The sequence below is a fragment of the Camellia sinensis genome, chromosome 4 (genome assembly GCF_055761805.1).
Source record: "Camellia sinensis isolate YWXY chromosome 4, ASM5576180v1, whole genome shotgun sequence".
NCBI lineage: Eukaryota > Viridiplantae > Streptophyta > Magnoliopsida > Ericales > Theaceae > Camellia > Camellia sinensis.
The window spans coordinates 13,728,138-13,748,559 of NC_138964.1; positions in this window are offsets into that span (position 1 = coordinate 13,728,138).

Sequence of the window (20,422 nt, forward strand, 5' to 3'; positions counted from 1 at the left end):
AGCCTAGGATCGCTCTCAGCCTCGAGACTCGACCCCTCATTTTCAAACCTTGAACTTGGATTCAGAAGGTTCAACGATCAACCACAATGTGAGGCCTGTGTGGCCTGATTTGAAGCAGCCCATGAATTAGGGGCAGGGAAGTCAGATCAAGAAGATCAGATGCCATCAAAAGAAGCTTGCAAAACTAGATCAGAAGCACCCCTCGAACTAGGGGCAAAAGATGCCAGATTGTGCTCGAAGAGCCGAAGATGGATCATTCCACAAATCAATGAAGATCGGCAAGAATGCCAAATCCCAGAGGGAGGAAAGAGAAAGTATTGCTAAAGAAAAACTGAGTTCCGATCTACAACACTAGGGGCAAATTCAGCCTCCACGGGATGGACTCCTGCATCGTCAGCGAACAGCAGCCACTCTCTTGGATTCAGACGGATTTGAGATCTCAGAACCATTTGACATGGACCAAGCTACACTTTTACCCTTGAGAGGCTCGCTGGGCCGAAAACCCGAAAGGGCGACCCAGGCAAAAGTTAGAGCGAGAAAAAAGAGAAAAATACAAAAAATAATAATAATGAAGAAAATGCAAAAAATGAAAACAATGAAAAAGAAAAGAAGAAAAAGATGGAAAAAAAGAAGAAAAGAAATGAAAAAGAATTAAAGAATAGAGCTCGCAAGGTTGAAAACCCGGAAGGGCGGCCTTGGCAAAAGTTAGAGTGCAAAAGGAGAGGTTAAATACCCGAGTGTACCTTAACCCCGAACTACATAAGGCTTGATTCTCATCTTTGGGATACGTAGGCAACTTCATTCCGAAGTCCAGCCGTAAAACACTTCAAAATCAACTGTGTCCATGTACTGGTTTTGATCATCTTTGCCTTCTCTGTATCCGAGAGTTCGGTTGTCATCGTTACTCTGAGGACTGATTGTAATGCGCTGCGATGCTATCCAAACAGGGGGCAACTTTCCGTTGCCATCCAGTGTGCCGCGGTGCCATTCAAACAAGGGACAACTTTCCGTTGCCGTGCAGCTCTTTTCAAGCAAGGGGCAATTTTCCTTCGGATCTGAAGTTGCGCATCTCAAGAGTAGGTTCCGTGCTTGTTGAGCATTGGCCGTTTGCAAAAATAATTTTTGAGAATTTTTATTGAGGTTGACTGATCTCTCGAAAATTATTCCATCTTTTTCAAAACTGGACCATTTCTTGGACCCAAAAGGGGAAAATTTTCAGTGCTCATAACCTAACTTGCATGATTTTCAAATCAAAAATTGAACAAGTATGTTAATCTGACTCTCATATTGGTCAAAATTGTTTCAATAGAAAGCAAAAACAAAAATGGTCAAAATAATGAACTAGGGGCACAGTTGAGTCAGGCTTCCTGTCTTTCTCCCGTTGTCAATGCATCTGCCAGAAAGGGCACTCTACCTGCCAGAAAAGGGCACCTCTGAAGCTGACCGCAAAAGGGCAGAAGGCTCTCACATCCTCCACGCAACGAGGTATCAAGCCAAGTGCGAAGTACGAATGGGAACGAATCAAGATATTCCACTCCTTTGTTTGGACAGATCTAATCACATCCAAACTCCCCAGTAAGAGCATCGTCAACCAATGTCGATTGCAGATCTGTTGCACATCCAGCCGCATCGCAACCCCTCTGTGGGAGAAAGTTCACTATTGTGAGCAGAAGAAGAATCTGGTAGAATACTAGGGCCAAGAACCCGCAACTTCCTGTTTATTCGTCAACCACCCTGGGGAGGGATGAAAAATGAGAGATTAAAGAATAGAGAGATGTGCGTTGAGAGAAAAAGTGAGGAAAAGGGCTTTTTTCAGAAAAACAGAGCCTGAGGGCCGAGCGATGTGAGAATCACAAATGAGAAAGGGTGAGAAACAATACCTGGGGAAACAGGCTCCACGTGCACATTTGAGTCTTGTGTTTTATTTTGTCTGTCTCGATTCTTGTTTTGAGTCGCTTCGAGTGTTACTCGATGTGTTTAGGTGGTTTACCTTTGTTTTTCCCTTGTCGAGTCGTTTTGGCTGTGTTCAGTTGTAGGCTCAATACCCAGTTGAGAACCGTTTTCTCATTTTCAAAAAAATCGTTTTGTGCTCAGAGTGCTGTGCCATTCTGCACATTTATGCAAAACAAGATTCTTTCTTTCATAAACCGCAAGGTTCAACCCAGGTCATGTGAGAACAGTAGAACAAGGACCTATCTGAAGCTATATAGGTTCCGGACTGCAAAGCAAAAGAAAAGAGGGAAAATTTGAAGCATCTTAGTCTGTTTCAACTTCGGCAAATTCCGAGACTGCACTCCAGGTGCACCTTCTCGGGCCTCGCCATTTCTCTGGAGTACGAGTGTATCTCGACCCCAAGTGTAAGCCTGCTTCAAGCCGGAATGGCAGTCCAAGCAACACCCGAGGGTTTCACATGCAGATGTTATCTCTCGCCAACATAAACAGGGTGTCCCCTTTTGAGCTGAGCGTATTGCCAAGTCCTCCGAAAGGTAAATCGAAGGCACCAGAGTACGCGTTTGATGCCCTTCCATTGCATAGAATGTGCACTTTCATATACACTTCTGTTACATGCGTGCCGCGCATTGTTATGATTCATGCATAGAATATGCTTGCTTTCGATTCTGCATAGAATTTGCTTTCAATATTGCGTAGACTATGCTCCTGTTTCTTGCATAGAAAATGCTCGTATCTTTTGCATAGAAAATGCACTCTTTCATACTTGCATAGAAAACGCACCTCATTTGCATAGAACATGCATTCACTCGCACTGTCTTGTGCACTTACACTTTGTATCTCACTAGCACTGTCTTGTGCATCTTGTGGTTGTATCTCACTTGCACTATTTTGTACATTGCAAATCACTCGCGCTGTTTAGCGTATTGCACTATTTAGTGCATTTCAAATCACTCGCGCTATTTAGCGTATCGCACTATCTTGTGCATTTCAAAATCACTCGCGCTGTTTAGCGTATCGCACTGTTTAGTGCATTTCAAATCATTCGCGCTATTTTGCGCATCGCACTGTTTTGTGCAGTTTATCATTCGTGCTATTTTGCGCATCGCACTGTTTTATGCAGTTTATCATTCGTGCTATTTTGCGCATCGCACTGTTTTGTGCAGTTTATCATTCGTGCTATTTTGGGCATTGCATTGTTTTGTGCAGTTTACATTCGTGCTATTTTGCGCATCGCACTGTTTTGTACAGTTTACATTTCGCGCTATTTTACGCACCTCAATCGCACTTTCTTGTGCATTTCAAATCACTCGCACTGTCTTGTGCATTTCAAATCACTCGCGCTTTCTTGCGCATCGCACTGTTTTGTGCACCTTACTTGCATTTTGCATGCATCCTATCGCGCTATCTTGCGCACCTCACTTGTACTTGTTAGTACATTGCATTGTTTTGAATACAAACCGGCTTCGCGTAGCGTATAAGTCCAATTATCAAAATCTTTTTGCATATCATTTGCATCCTGCCCCTGAACTACGCTGGTTTGATTCCTTGCAAAGGGATACGTAGGCAGCCTGCGGGCACAACCATTCATTCATTTGTATTTTGTTTGTTTGTCCAAGTCTTCGGCCTTGTCAAAAATAGGTCGTCTTTGGGCTTTGACATTCACTCCCGTCATTCTTATGACTTCCGAGTTCTGTCAAAGAGGGGCAACTGTAGACACCCCATTTTTGACAGCCCATAAGACTTGGACGTTACTGATGGTTTACTTGGTGATAAAAGGTGTGCAGGGCAAAGATCTAGTTTCTTCGGCAAGAAGAGAGACAAGTCTCAAATTCACACCCCGTTTTGGACCAAAGCTATTTTGGATGGTTTTTAGACCTTAAAACCCTCTCTTTCAAAACTTTTTTGAAATAAAGTTTCTGCGATGTTCCGAGGCTCGCATTTTGTCAAACGTTGCGCTTTTCGGTAAACCGAGCAGGGACGAAGTGGAAATGAATGAAAGAGAGATGAAATCTTTGAAAAATCTTTCAAAACACCTTGCTTAGGGGTTTGAAGTTGAAGAAAGGAGGGGAAGAGAGAAGAAACCAAGTTCGAGGAGAAGACATGCATGAATCTGGGTAGAAGGGAGTCGAGCAGTCCTCGCTGAATCGGGCTTATTAATCTGCATACTTGGATTTTAGCTATGGGGCCACCACCGTCGGAAAGCTCACTTCCAGGGCTTCATTTTTCACTCAAGAATCTCTTAAAGCCAAATCCGGGTGGGGGAGATATGATCAGTTGAAGTTGGGCATCATCCCGGTTGGATCGAATCTGCGCGGCTTCACCAAAAAGGGAATAACGTTTTTCATAGGAGGAATTTTAATGCAAGGTTTGTGCCATTGGAAAGCTAACTTCCGGGGCTTCAATTTGGACACCCACCGGCCTTTTTTTGACCTTAGCAGTAGCTATCGGCAATCTATTTAGCCGACCGGCAATTTATTGTGCCGACAGACCATTTTTGCTAGCCGACGACCTTCCGGAGTATTCTACAGATTGAGTGGATGCCAGCTGTGCCAGCTGGAGGGCACAGACTGGATCCTCCATACACGTGTATGGAGGATCTTTGCTCTTGGTTTGAAGTTTCTAAGAGAAGCTTTAGTCTCTTGGCTCTAAAAAAGGTAGCTCTCCTCTTCCATATACCAGGTTAGAAAAAACCAGCTGGAGCTATATGCATACAACCATATGTCTATACATTCAACCCTCTCTTCCAAGCTCAAAAGTCCATTGTTCTTGGCCTATTGCACACCACTTCATAGCCACACACTTCCATCATCACTTGGAGGTTCTTGGAGCTTGTTTTCAAAGGTTGAGGACTGGTTTTTGAGACCTAAAGGCTGCTGGTTCTTGCTGGTCTTCAAAGGTAACTTCTTACCCTCTTTATTTCCCATTTTTGCACACCCTTTTAGCCTATCTTTCTTGTGGATTTGGGCTTTGTGTATAACATAAAAAAGTTCTGTTTTTTTGTGTTTAAGATACTTCATTAAGACCACTTTTGTGTTTGGGGTCGTTTACCCCCTCTTAGGCCTTGTTTGGCCCCATTTTTGTGTGATTTTGGTGAGCTCCGGGACCACCTTGTTTGGGCCTCCTCACCACTGAAATCTTGAGGGATTTCAGTGGTGAGGATGGTGGTTTGAGGTCCTAAGAAGGAGAGGGTTGACCCTCTCCCTTGTTGCCTTGTTTGTTGCCCTTTTTGGCCTTACAAAGGGGCTCCTATTTGCATGCTTCCAAGCCTTGTTTCCAGCATTTTTTAGTGGGTTTTAGGACCCCCATAAGCCATTTCCAGAGTTGGTTTGGTCTTGATAAATGTCTACCTTGCATGTGCTTAATAACTCCTTGCATGGCCCTCTAAAGTAACTCATCATTTTTGCATGCCATGGTTGCATATCAGTGGTTATTTGGGCCTATTTTCATATGTTTTGTTCACTGATTTTTGATGGTTTAGTGAGATTCCATGTGCATCATATACTTGCCAAACAACCCATGCTTGCTAGTCAAAGTTGCATGCTATTTTAGTCCATATTGCTAACATCTTTTGGCCATGCTTTGAACTGATTTCATGCATGTTTTGGACTTCCTTAGCACTATTTCCATGCCTCATGGTCGAATAACGCTTGTTATGCATGCTTGTAGTGCAATGCCCATGCCTAGCTTTGAGTTTTGAAGCTTCTTGCATGCTTAAATGGTAGTGTTTTCATGTTTTGCGGTCATTTTGGAGTCATTTGGTATGCCATTTCAGATCTGAAACATGCACCATTGTATGCCATATTTCCTCCTTGCCATGCTTTGGTAGAGTTGCATTTTTGTGCCTTAAGCTTGGTTAATGCATTGTGCATGCATTCCATGCATTTTGTTGCCTCACTTGCATCATTGTGGCCACTGTTTTGGACCTAGTAGAGAGCTATCCAAATTAGTTTAAGACCATCCCTTTGGCATGTTGTTGCATGCTATACATGTTTGTATGTTTAGGTACTTAGTCTATTAACATGTTGTATGTTTAAGTGCCATTGCATTTGGCATGCTCCTTGTGTTGAGTTGCTTTGCATATTTACATGTGTTATGCCTTTCATGTTGTTGCATGTGTGTCATTAACATTGATGTTATATGCCTTGTATGCTTACTTGTTTAGTTCACGGCCCCTTGCACATGGTTTTGTTGTTTGCATGATCATGTTGTATACTTAGCTCACATGCCTAGGTTGCATTACATTGGCATGCATACTTTGCCTCTTGAATTGAGTATGATAGAGGTTGAGTTCATTGTTTTTTTATGTGCATTTCATTCCCTATTGAAATTGCACACTTTGATTCTTTGGGCCATCACGCATTGAAATGCGCGATTGGTGGTCCGAGAATCAAGTACCATGCTCCTTTGAGCCATAGACATGATAAGGAGTGTGGTTGTGCACATGCTTGCTTGAAATTCCATGCCATACACTGTCTGTTCTTGTTGCTGTCAAAAACCAGATTCTGCAGGAACTTTCTGCCGACCGGCAGTATTCAGTGCCGACTGGCAATCCTTCTTGGGCCGGTAGCTTCCTCAGCGGCCGATGGATATTTTCAATGGCCGGTGGTATTCCCACTTGGCCAGTGGTGCTCCACAGCACTCAGAGAAGCAACCTTGGGAGTTGTGCAATTTTCAGAGAAGCAGAACAGTCAAAGTAGAGGCAACTTGTGCATGGCAATGGATTTCCGAGCGAAGCCAATCCAAGCTTACATGCATCCCTCTTCCCGAGGCCATTTTACTGCTTTAAATAGCTTAATTAATTTGTTAATTAGTTAAGGGTTTGTAATATTTAATTAGCTTGTAGGTTAATTAATTTGTATTATTCTTTCGGTCCCTCCGAGCGAGGGCGAATTTGTAATAAGTGTGGGTGCGTGTGTGCATGTCTTCCAACCCCCACTTCTTTCTCCCTTTTACTTACCCGCTTTGATGGTTAGTATTAGGACACGTTTAATTTAGCATACCTTATGCAATGCATGCGTGCATTCATACATTTGTCTTGCATGCACCGGGCTCGGCGCATCATTCTAACTGCATTTGTACTTCAATTCCAAGTTGAATACGTGTTAGTTGTATCATCATCATATGCCATCTTAAGAATAGCCGAGCCTGTCTAGATTGCATCTTTGCATGTGTTGCACTAGCCATTTTTAACATGAACTAGGATCATGCATGTGATTACTAACTAGTTTTTGTTTTGGCACGGAGTACGATGTAAGTATTTATGCTTTAGCATCCTTGCATGCGTGTGAGTGTTGCCATGATAACATGATTACCATGAGGCTAGCTGCTTATGTGATATAACTGCTTGAATGCCTGTGGGTGAAGGTTGGATTGTCTGAGTTGGAATGATTCATTGAAATCCGTGCTTTAGCCTACTTGCGAGTAGCAAATTCCAAAACATTTTTCCAAAACAATCGGATATGCAATGCTTATTCCCAAATTAGGCAATCTAGTCTATACTTGTTCGCTGTGCGTATAACATAGTAATTCTAGGCTAATAACCGGAATAAGAACACATGACGTTTTCAAAAATGGATATCATGGTTAGTAGAGGCCGATCTTTGGATCGGGCGAGAGGGGGTGCTCATAGCTGACCTTCCCCAATTGTACCTAAGTTCCCGAGCCGAGGCAACTTTGGTGATGACGGACACGTGGCCTTTGGCACCGAGTCAGGGTTTCCTAAATTCCTCCAAAAAATAAAATATTTAGGTGGCGACTCTGTATCTGGAAAAGCAGTCCATGTTTGGCACTTCTTTTCAAAAATCTGTTTCTCAAAACGATTTGCCGGATTTGGACTCTTTGGTTCAGATTTAGAACCGCAAACAAAATCGAGTCCGAACTGTAGCATGAGGCCCACGCGGGTGCGTGTACAGTAGGAGGACCTCGGATAATCAACGTAATCCACTCGAAGGTTAATGAAAACGAAATCCGGTGAGAGGCCTAGAAAGTGAAGCACTTGCAACATGTCTACCAAGTCGTGGAGAAAAGACATCGGGCAAAAGAGTGCCAGGGACCAATGATAACCTTTACTGAAGTCGACCTAGAGATGGTCCAGTATCCATATAATGATGCCTTGGTAGTCCTCCAGGTTGGGAAGTGCCAAGTGAAACGCTTCCTGATTGATCAAGGCAGCTCTTGCGACATTATGTACGTTCGATGTTACAAGGAGCTCGACCTTCACCCAGATGATATGGAACAATCCAATGGCCCAATGGTTGGCTTCAATGGAACGCCGACATGGCCACTGGGAACAGTAAGCTTGGAGGTGCAGGCTGGCACCAGAAAGATCAAGACAGAATTCACCATCATCGACACATCCTCCCCTTACAACATCATCTTGGGAAGGCCATGGTTGCATGCAATGGGGGCAGTTCCCTCAACATTGCATCAACTATTGCGATTCCCAACAGAGCATGGGATAGAGGAAGTCAGAGGCGATCAGCTACAGGCGAAGAATTGTTCCATGGCAGCAATGAAATCTACCTGCAGCATACGAGAGCCAGAGAAGGCAGAAATTGAAGATGAGGACGTGGAAGTCCTAGAAGACGTCAGCAAGGAGCCAGCCGAGAAGAACGAAGAGGCACTGAAGGAAATCCTCGTCCAAGATAAGGATGAAGAACGTTTCTTTCTTCTCAGCTCGGGCTTAGCCGAAGAAGAGGAAAAAGAGTTGGAAACATTTTTTAGAGCGAATATTGAGGTGTTCAATTGGACACCTTACGAAATGCCTGGCATTGACCCCGAGGTCACTTGCCACAAACTGAATGTTGACAGGTCGGCCAAACCTGTAATTCAACGAGCCAGAAAACCGACATTGATGTACGTCGAAGCAGTAGAGGAAGAAGTAGACAGACTTGTGGAAGCCAGGGCCATTAGATAAGTACACTACCCAACATGGCTATCCAATACAGTGGTGGTAAAGAAGAAGAACGGTAAATGGAGGGTCTGCGTGGACTTCACCAGCCTCAACAAAGCCTGTCCCAAAGACGGCTTTCCTCTACCCAAGATTGACCAGCTAGTAGATGCCACTTCAGGGCATGGAAGAATGTGCTTCCTAGATGCCTACAGGGGGTACCACCAGATAGCCATGTACCCCCTAGACGAAGAGAAGACGGCATTCATCACCCCAAAAGGCCTGTACTGTTACAGAGTAATGCCTTTCGGGTTGAAAAACGCAGGAGCAACTTACCAAAGGCTGGTAACCAAAATGTTCAAACACCTGATCGGCCGAACAGTAGAAGTCTACATCGACGACATGGTCGTTAAGACCAAGGAGCCCAAAGGTCATCTCGCCGATCTAAAAGCAGTATTTGAAATCCTTAAAATATATCGGCTCCGACTCAATGCATCGAAGTGCACATTTGGAGTTGGATCTGGTAAGTTTTTAGGATACCTGGTGACTAGAAAGGGCATCGAGGCCAGCCCAGATCAAATCAAGGTCATCCTAGAGTTGAAGAGCCCGACGACGGCAAAACAGGTGCAGATGCTAACTGAAAGGGCCACAGCCCTAAATAGATTCATCAGCAGAAGCTCAGATAAGTGCAGACCTTTCTTCAAATTGGTGAAGAAAGCCACAGACTTCTTGTGGACAGAAGAATGCGAAGCCGCTTTGGCCGACCTGAAGAAGTACTTGACCATAGCTCCAGTTATTTCAAATCCAGAACCTGGGGAGGAGCTGTTTCTATTCTTACCCGTTTCAGAACATGCGATAAGTGCAGTACTAATCCAAGAAGAGAAAGGGGAACAAAGGGTTGTTTACTATGTAAGCAAAACCCTAACCGATGCAGAAACGAGGTATCTGCCCTTAGAGAAATTGGCACTAGCTTTAGTAATGGTTTCAAAGAAGTTGAACCATTACTTCCAGGCCCATAAAATTGTGGTGCTAACAGAGTACCCCTTGAAGTCCTTACTGCAGTAGGGAGACCTGACAGGAAGAATAGCCAGGTGGGCAGTCACCCTAGGCCAGTATGACCTGGAGTACAGGCCAAGGACAGCAATTAAAGGCTAGGTTCTGGTCGACTTCATGGCCGAGTTCACACCAAGTTCCATCGAACATCAGGCTCCGTCGAGCCAAGATGAACGATGTCCAAACAAGCAAAGAAAAGCCCAGGGAAAGGCAAAAGAACAAAAGAAAGAAGAAAAACTCAGACCCTGCAGCATCTACATTGGCGACTCCTTTTGACTGTTCGTTGATTGGAGTTAAAACCGACAAGGAGCGGGGGCAGGAGTAGTATTGATATCCCCTGATGGGCAAGTACTAGAACAGTCAATTCGTTTGGGGTTCAAGGCCTCAAACAATGAAGCAGAGTATGAAGCACTCATTGCAGGACTGAAGTTGGTAGCAGCAGTGCAAGCAGATGAGGTAATAGTTTTTTGTGATTCACAACTGATAGTTAACTAGACAACATGCGAGTTTGCAGCCCGAGATGAAAGAATGTTGGCCTACGCAAAAGAAGTAATCAAACTGTCAGCCTTGTTTCAGAACTGCCGACTACTTCAGGTAAGCCAAGATGATAACAGCCACGCCGATGCGTTGGCCAACTTAGCTAGTGCAGTACAACCTGGAAAAGCAAGGACAATAATGATTAACTACCTGTCGAGCCCGAGCATTGAACCAGCAACCACAGAGCATGAAGCAATGTGCGTAGACATGGGACCAAACTGGATGGACGCAATTGTTGCGTTCCTAAAAGAAGGAAAGTTGCCAGATGACCGCAAGGAGGCACACAAGATCAGATTGAAGTCGGCAAGATTCAGTCTAACAGCAGAGGGACACCTCTACAGAAGATCCTTCACTAGACCCCTTTTAAGGTGCGTACACCCTTTGCAGGTTGAAGATTTTTTATACGAAATCCATGAAGGAATTTGTGGAAACCACGCTGGGGGCAGATCACTAGCTCACAGGGCCATTACCCAGGGATATTGGTGGCCTTACATGCAAAAAGATGCAGAAACCTACGTGAAGAAGTGTGAACAATGCAAAAGGTTTGCACCTTTGATACACCAGCCAGTTACTGACCTGAACCCTGTATCCAGTCCTTGGCCATTTGCCCAATGGGGCATGGATCTCGTTGGGCAATTACCCCAAGCAACTAGACAAAGAATGTACTTGCTGGTAGCAACAGATTACTGCACAAAATGGATAGAAGCAGAACCTCTTGCCAAGATCCGAGATGTGGATGTCAAGAACTTCATATGGAGAAACATCATCACCAGATTTGGGATTCCGAGAGCAATTGTTGCAGACAATGGAACTCAATTTGACAGCAAGTTAATCAAGAACTTCTGTGCAAAGTTCAAGATCAAGAACTACTTTTCAACCCCAAGCTTTCCACAAAGCAATAGACAAGCAGAAGCATCCAACAAAGTAATTCTGGATGGGATAAAGAAGAGGCTGCAGGCAGCAAAAGGAAAATGGGTAGATGAATTACCCAATGTACTCTGGGCATATCGAACTATGCCGAGAAGATCAACAGGAGAATCCCCCTTTCGCCATGGCTTATGGCACAGAAGCAGTCATTCCGCTGGAAATCGGCATCCCAGGAATCAGAACCTAGGGAGTAGAAAACGGAACTAATGATGTACTTTTAGCCCGAGATCTAGATCTTCTAGAAGAACGAAGGGAGAAAGCTGCAATTCAGCTCGCAGCATACCAGCAGCAACTTGCAAAAGCTTATAACAAAAATGTCAATCCAAGAGAATTTCAGATTTGTGACCTCGTCCTAAGAAAAGTCATCGGCAACAAGAAGGATCCCAGAGAGGGCAAGCTTGACCCAAATTGGGAAGGACCCTACAGAATCATCTCGGTACTGGGTAATGGGGCATATCGGCTTGAAGATAATGAAGGCAAAGAGTTGCCAAGACCTTGAAACACTTGTAATTTGAAATTTTTCTATCATTAGAATTTCTTTGTTCCTTTGCCATTTGCCGAAGTAAATAAACAAAGATTCAATTCTTTACATGCATAATGAGAACCCAAGTGGAACTCAGGTTCACATTAGGGGGTAGAAAGAAGAAGAATATGTTTAACACTTGTTGAAATTTGTGGACAATTTACAAGTTAAGTTAAACCGAAATCATTGCTTAACACTTGTTGAAATTTATGGACAATTTACAAGTTGAAGTTAAGCCGAAATCATTGTTTAACACTTGTTGAAATTTGTGGACAATTTACAAGTTAAGTTAAACCGAAATCATTGCTTAACACTTGTTGAAATTTGTGGACAATTTACAAGTTAAGTTAAACTGAAATCATTGTTTAACACTTGTTGAAATTTGTAGACAATTTACAAGTTAAGTTAAACCGAAATCATTGCTTAACACTTGTTGAAATTTGTGCACAATTTACAAGTTAAGTTAAACTGAAATCATTGCTTAACACTTGTTGAAATTTGTGGACAATTTACAAGTTGAAGTTAAGCCGAAATCATTGTTTAACACTTGTTGAAATTTGTGGACAATTTACAAGTTGAAATTAAGCCGAAGTTATTGTTTAACACTTGTTGAAATTTGTGGACAACTTACAAGTTGAGTTAAACCAGTATGATGTTCAACACTTGTTAAAAGTTTACAAGTTAAGATTAAAACCAAGAAGTTTATCCAAGGTGTGTCACCCCGAGAAGATTGTACAAAGAAGTAAGAGTATGTGAAAGACATGCAGAATATTCTAAGTATAGAATCACGCCAGAGCAGTCAAGAAAAGACAAAAGTACAAGCAATCAGTAAAGGAAAGTTGTATTAGCATTCAACAAAAAGGAGGCACATCGGCCATATGGAGGGCTTACATTGTTTCAAAAAACAAAGAAAAACAAAGTACAAAAGAAAAGACATGAAAACTAAGGCTCCTCAGCGTCGACAGTGAGCTGGGTTGGGACCTTGGATGATTGATGAGAAGAAATCTCGGCCGCTTTCTTCGTCGTTAGCTCAACATCAATTTCTTGCAAAGTTTCTTCAATACTCTTGTCGGCGAAAGGGACGTCGGTTGATACCTTCTCATGAGCAACGTCTTTTGGAACCTCATCACCTTCCTCATCTTGAGTCAAGTCTAGGACTTGCTTTTTCTGAAGAGGGGACTTGGCCCCATCAGCATCCTTGAATTTTCTCACCAAGGCCTCATCTTCATCCTCATCACCATCCTCAGACTCAGATTCGCCGATGTCTTGACTTGGAGGTGGAGATGGAAGGAATGGAAGAGGAATGGCGTCGGCTTTTCTCAAGGGTGAGTCCTCAGGAACGTTGAGCTTTTTCAGAAGGGACATCCAACCAAGGGTGAAACCCTTGTTGCATGCCTCATTCACCTGTTTTTCATAAGCCTCAGTGACATCGGTCATGCCCTGGGCGTACGCCTTTTCATCGGCGTTTTTGATTTCAGCTTCTTTGGTGGCCAAGGCTTCTTGAAGCTCTTTTTCGGCTTGGGCCATCTTCTCCTCAGCCTCTTTTCTTTGGGACTCAGCAACCTTTTTGATGGCTTCGGAAGATTCAGCCTTCTCTTCGGCTTCAATTTGGGCTTTGATTGCAGCCTCGGCTTGGTCCTCCAACTTTTTCATCTTTGACTACAAATTCTTGTTGGCTTTTTGAAGAGAAGAGAACTCCCTCTTCATATCGGCCAGCTTCTACCGATTTTCGAAAGATTGAACAGAAAAAGAGTAGGCATGCTGGATGGCCTGAAAAAAACACAAGGTAAAAGTTATTGCAAAAATTTCTAAGTATGAGAAAGAAGGAAAAAAATGAAAGACACTTACTTGAACAGAGCGTTGAAGCATCAACACATAGTTTTCGTATTCACTCAACTCGGCGTTTCGCTTCAGGTCGCCTGGAAGAAGCAAAGCAGTACTGAGCGCAACGCCGACATTGATATCATCGGCGCTATCGTTGGCCATGACTGGCTTATCTTCCAAGGTAATTTCGGGGGCCCAGGGGGCAGCAGGTTTCTTAGACCCTGAGGTCGTTGCAAAAGATGACCTCGGCCTTTTGATTTGGGCGATTCGGATGGTTGGGCTTCAGAGCGCCTCTTCCCAGCAGAAGGTTGAGATTTGTCACTCTTAGCCAACTTGGAGATTGGCAGAGCATCCTCAGACTCAATTTGAGTAACTTTAGCCTTGGGCTGAGCCTTTTTTATTCTTTTCGGCTTCGGTGGAGGCAGGGTTTGTGTTGGTTGTGCATCAACATCGGAAGGGATGCTGGCCAAGAGATCTTTTACAATAGGTTTAGGGTGACCCATCTTGGCAGTAGAAACTGATCGGGGTCGATGGCGGCGTTGGGATATTGGAATCAAGTATGGAGCCGAGGTTGACGGTTGATCAACTGGATCGGAAGTTGACCCTTGATCTGTCCGAGATGTGGACGCAGTCTGTGGAGTTGTGGCAGATGGTGGAGAAAGGCTTTTTTTTTCCTCCTAGAGACGTCGAGCAAAGCTGACTTGTACGTCGGGATAAAGTTGAGAAGCAAAGGTGCCTTCCGTTTGTGAACCGGAAGGTTCGGTAGCTTCTTCAAATCCTTGATGGGGAAGAAGGATTGGCGAAAGTTCTTTGAACGCTGAGGAAGAGCTGCAAAGATAGAACAACACAGACATTAGAACAGAATATTGAAAACTTTATGCAAGAAGATAAGAAAACTTATGAAGGATGGCCCTTACCAGCTCCTTCCCCCAAAATAGTTTGGTTTAAGGAATAAAGATGGAGGTCATCGTTTGGCTGAAACTCCCAATTGCCCGAGAGGATGAAGTAATCGTCTCCAGCTCCCTTGTTGGAGTCTGGGAGGTCGGCTACGATTTTATATTTAGTGGATCTCGGCTTGAGGTAGTAGACATAATCTGTGTCTTTTCTAAGGCGACACATGGTATAACAGTACTGGAAATCGACAAGCGTAATCCTGGTATTCTCTTGTTTGACTAAAGCTATGGTACCAGTAATAACTCGGTAAGAATTGATGGCGAGTTGCATTGGGTTCAACTTATAGAAGTGCAGGATTTGACGAAAGAAAAGGTCAAGTGAAAATCGGAGTCCACACTCGATAAAGGCAACTATGGGGAAGGGCATGGAGTTTTCTGTAGGCATGATGGAGTCATCATCCCTGGCCAACCTCAGATTGGCATCGGCTGGGATTTCAAACTCTTGCCTAAAAAATTCTAGCTTAGAGGGGGTGTCTACCCGATGTTTCCACATACCCATGATATCGGGATAACTAGAGGTATTGGATTTCAGTAAGAAGATGTTTCAAATAGGATTATTGGGACCTCGGCAAAAAACCTAGGTTTGAGCTAGTACCGAAATTTGTAAGGGATGTTTCAGCTTTGCCCTAAATTGTGGGTTCTACAGACAAATCCCAAACCTAAAGCTATGAAGATGAAGATTGAAGGAACGAATCTGGAAAACAGAAACAAGAACAAGTTTCAGAAGCAGGAACAGAGATGGTTTATCAAGAACATAAAGAATACAAGAAGTATAGGGCCATGAACAGTGGCAAAAATACAGGGAAACGGTGAAACAGTGTGTGTGTTCAAGATATGGGCAAGGGCGAAATCGTGGGAAAAACACATTCAGGTGTATGATTCACAAATTAAAAAGTCTAAACAAATGCAGTAGTGGTGGCAAGTAATGGAAAGCATCAAGAAATTGAAAATGAAAGGAACAGTAAACTCACCGAAGAAAAGAGGCCGGTGTAAGAATCTCCGAAGTCAGTCAATGGTTACAAAAGTAGCAGAACGGCAGAAAGCTTCACCAGAAGGAAGAATGAAGGCAGTTGCAGAGCTTGAGGTCTGGAACAATGGCATATTCAAAGGCTAGAGAGAGAAAGAACAAAGGAATTGATGTAAAAGTGAAGAAGATGAAAAAGGGAAAACAAGTTTTTGTCAAAAAAATTGAAACGGCGGCAAAAGGAAATTAAATGCACCTAGAGCAACGAGTGCGTCAAACGGCGCACGCAGACAAAACGGTTTTCTGGCGCGTTATAAGCACGATCCAATAAGAATGAAACGCGTGAATAAAACGGTTGAAAAGTGATGTTGACAGCTCATACACATGAAGGCGCTCATTTGGAATTCTTGTTCTTTAACGAAGACATGTCGGCCAACATAATGATCTCGGCTGAAATACTGTGAACTAACGTACTGAAAGAAAGGAATGATATAGGTTCCATCACCTCAGAATGCCGAGATAATAGAACCTAGGGGGCAGTTGTGGAGATATATTTTTGAGTATCGACATGTGGCAAGGTGACGCCGACGTGTCAGCCGAGGTGCCACGTGTCAGGGTCAAGACACCGAGGTGATCTCAGTTAAATCGAGGTTATCTCCGAAGATATCGGAGTCCGAGAAAAGCGGATAAGGGACAAGAGTCCTAGAATAAAGAGGAGACTTAGCCAAGATAAGGATAAAGCTCTTAGGGAGTTTATCTTTATTTCTGAAGGAGTCCAAAGTAAGTACTGAACAGGAATCCATAGAAGTCAAGCTTCTATTGAGATTAGGATTGAGGTAACTATAAAAGAGAGGCACCCCCGTGGGTCTAAGGTACGTAATTTATATTCCGTCTAGTGAGTTAAGCACTATTGATTATCTTTGAGAGATATACTAACTTGATCGTCGGAGTGCCCCCAGGTGGACGAACCACCGCCGGAATCTTCTCTATCTGTTACAGGTTAGCCAGGTGTCATCTATTCTGCCAAGTGTTCTCCAGCTAAATACTGAGTCGGGCATTGTGATCAGAAAATCACTCACACAGTATAATATAGACTTGTATATTTATGAACTGTTTAAATCGAAAAATTCAATAAGATCTTCACCAAACATATTTACAGATCTTTAATAAAGATTCTTATACAAGTTCTAAGGTTATATGCAAGAAAGGAATAAAAACTAACCAAAATGGTCATAAATAATTTTAACACAATCTTTAACAAAAAAGATCATTAAAAATCTTATATACAATTATATAAGAAGTATCCGTTAAAAAGTATCCGACACATATCCCATACTCTTGTTTGAGTGTTGAGTGTCCGACACGGTTATTTGATTTATTTTGAAGAATCCATGTAACATAGATCCAAGACACAAAAAAAAATTATTGAGAACAATAATTAACTGAAAGCAAAAATATCCATTTGAGAGATATACAATCATCAATTAGAATAATTAGATATAAAGTATGTGAAGAAAAAATATAGGCTCCAAATATAGGAGCAAATAATTAACAACTTATATAATTATACTAATAGTAAAGAAAGAAATAGTCGATAGTAAAACCATGTCCAACTTCCATTCAATCCCATCCCATGTAATTTTTCGCTACAAGCTATTGTGAAGGGAAACCAAAAAAAATTAGAAAACTCAGGATCCTCAAACCTATTGTTTTCACAGTTTTACAGCAAAAACAAAAAAAAAAAAGAAAAATAGAAAATTCATGATTCTATCGTTGAGAAGTAATTGGACCGAATGAATGAATCATGTAAACATGTTATAGTGAGAAATTTTTAAAACCAAATTCAAATGAAGCTGAAAAATGTGCAAAAACAAGATTATATTTACCAGGAAAGGGAAGCCATCATTTGCAACCCAAGTGAGTGGCTCTGTGGGAAATACACCACACTCTTGAATATTATCACCACTAATGACCTGTGGGAAGGACACCACCACTATCTTGAAAATTATAGCCCACCAATGATTGAGGGAAAATATAACAAAAACCAAAGAAAATAAATCAAATAACCAATATCTTGACACAACAGAGCTATTACAAAACAACAAACAAAGCAAAATTTGGGTTCACAAGAAAAAAAAAATGACAAAATAACAACATTAGATATAAAGAAAACAATCTTGACCTTGTGAAAATTACACAACTTAAGATCATCAGCTCAAGATCTACTCAGCAAACATGGTTTTATCCAACAAGTTAGGGTTCAAATTGGGAAAAAACGAGTTACGAAAGTGAGAGACGAGAATGGGGATAGCGAGATAGTGAAGAGGGGAGACAGAGGTCGAAAAAGCTAGAAAATGGGAGAGAGAGCTCAGAAAAATGAGAAGAGGGCAGGGGGAGAGAGAGAGAGAGAGAGAGAGATACACTTGTTGTAGCGAGCGTTGGCTGGTGACGTAAGGGTTATGTTGGAAAATAATGGTTTTTCAGCAATTTTAATTCGAAATTAAAGTGGGACCCAACTGCCGGTTGATGTGGGTCAGAGTGGTTTTGTATTCTCTTAAGTAAGAAGATTGCAATACAAAAATAATGAGCCAAAATCATTAAGCTGTGAATGAGAATTGTCTCATAAAGTGGGCATCAATAAAGTTAGGCTTAAATTTTGACTTAGTCTTAGTTTGGATTGGGCCTAGGCTTGTGGGTTTGGCCTTGGTCTTGGACTTGGACTTAGACTTAGACTTAATCTTGAGCTTGGGCTAAGCTATGTTGTGTTGGGCTTAGCTTGTGCATATGTTTGAGAATTGGGCTTGGATCGGGTTATAACCCAACTTTAGTATCCATTTTATGGCACATTTAGTTGGTTTATTCAACCATCATTATATACATATTTATTTGTATATTTTAAACACATGGGAGGTTTAGACCTTTGTCACTCTTATCTTTTGATGATGGAGTTGATGACCATATTAGTGGTCATAGGTTTTCAACCTTTGTAACTCTAGCCCTAATGGCTAGAATTAATAGCCTTAGTTAATGGCATTTGATGGCCCTATTGATGTTAGCCTTCATTGCTAAGGCTCTTCCCTATTAATATAAATAGAGGACTTTCTCCTCCAACTTAGTAAGAATTTTAGAGAGATTTTTTATGGAAAATGGAGATGGTGTTTTGAGATAAAAAGTTGGAGATGTTTATTTTACACTAAAGAAAATTTTTTCTATCTTCTTTTGCTAGCCCCTTCTTTGGTTCTTGTTAGAGAGAGTGCAACCATTGTCAAGTTTGTTGAAGCTATTCAGAATGTGCTTCTACATTAGCTGGTTTCAACTGTCATATCTTGGGAGACAAACGCCGATGTACCTGCAGCACCCACCAAGAGGTGGTGAATCTGTTTTAAGGAAACTATGGTATCACACAGGTTTCGGTTTGCATCTTTTATCTTTTGTTCTTCAAAGTTTAAAATTTAAATAATTTCTCATATATTATTTTATATGTCTATTTGAATCCATCTTGTAATATATTCCATGGTGTAATCTAGTTCATTATTGTGTCTTTTCAGTTCTATAGTTTATTGTATATTTCATTCTTTAATAATAAAAATAATAATAATATTTTTTTTTTGTCATTTCTATTTAATTCATTTTATATATATTTTTTTGTATTTTTATGAAAAAATACCAACAAGCCGATGTGACAAAGATGGATGGACGGTGTGACGGAGATAGATGGGTGAGGGAGTGATAGAGAGAGATATAGAAAGAAAAATAGATACATCTAAACAGAGAGAGATATCTATCTCTTGGTTCAATTTTATTTTTTATTGTTTTTGTTAGGTTTTATTCTTTGCAACCCCGTGTGACAAAACTCCTTTCAGTTGGATTTGTTTTCGCATTTTTATTTCAGTGAGGCTATGAGTGTTTAGATGCGAATCCAACCCGAATCGTGCCTTTGTTAATTTCCATGGATCAAAACTGAGGTTGTAATAGGATCAAGTTTTCCAAATTTTCCAATTTTGGTCGTCTCGCTCAAGCGGGGAAAGTGACGCTCGAGCGTGTATTGCATGCTCACAGCATCTCTGTTTCGCCTGAAAAAGTATTGGATGGTGTGATTCGACGCTCAAGCGTGGAAACTTCTGCTCGAGCGTGAAGCCTATATGACTCACACAATTTTGAAGCCTCCGCTCGAGCGGGAAGTGTCACGCTCGAGCGGACTGCGCGAACACAGATTCTTGGATTTCTATAAGGAATTGGTTTTCTTCCAAAACTAGGATCACTTTGGATTTCTATAAGTAGTTGGTTTTCTCCTAAACCTTTATCAACTTCTCCAGGTCTTCTTTTTGGATTCTAAGGTTTATATCTGAGGATATTTTGTTAGTTTTCTTTGATGTTTTATTTGAGTATTCAACTCATGGTTTAAAGAGTATACATCAAAGGATTATTTGTTTGTTCTACACAAAAGAGAGAGTTGTTCTTCGGTGGATTCTGAAGAATTCGAGCCCGAAGCTTTGGTGGATTCCGGAGTGGCTCATCGTCAAGACAATTCCAAGGTGAAGACGGGGTTGGAAGAGGCACATAGAGGTTGGTTCAATTCGGGCATGGATTCGCTAGGTAATTGAGATTACACCTGTGTAATTCCTTTATATCTTGTTAATGGATTGTTTTGTGGCTGTTGCCCGTGATTTTTTTTATCATAATTGGAGGTGTCCAATTGTAGTTTTTCCACGTAAAATCGTTGTGTCGATTTGTCTTGATTGTTTGATTGGGATTGTTATATATTGCTTAAAATTGATACATAATCACAAATCAACATC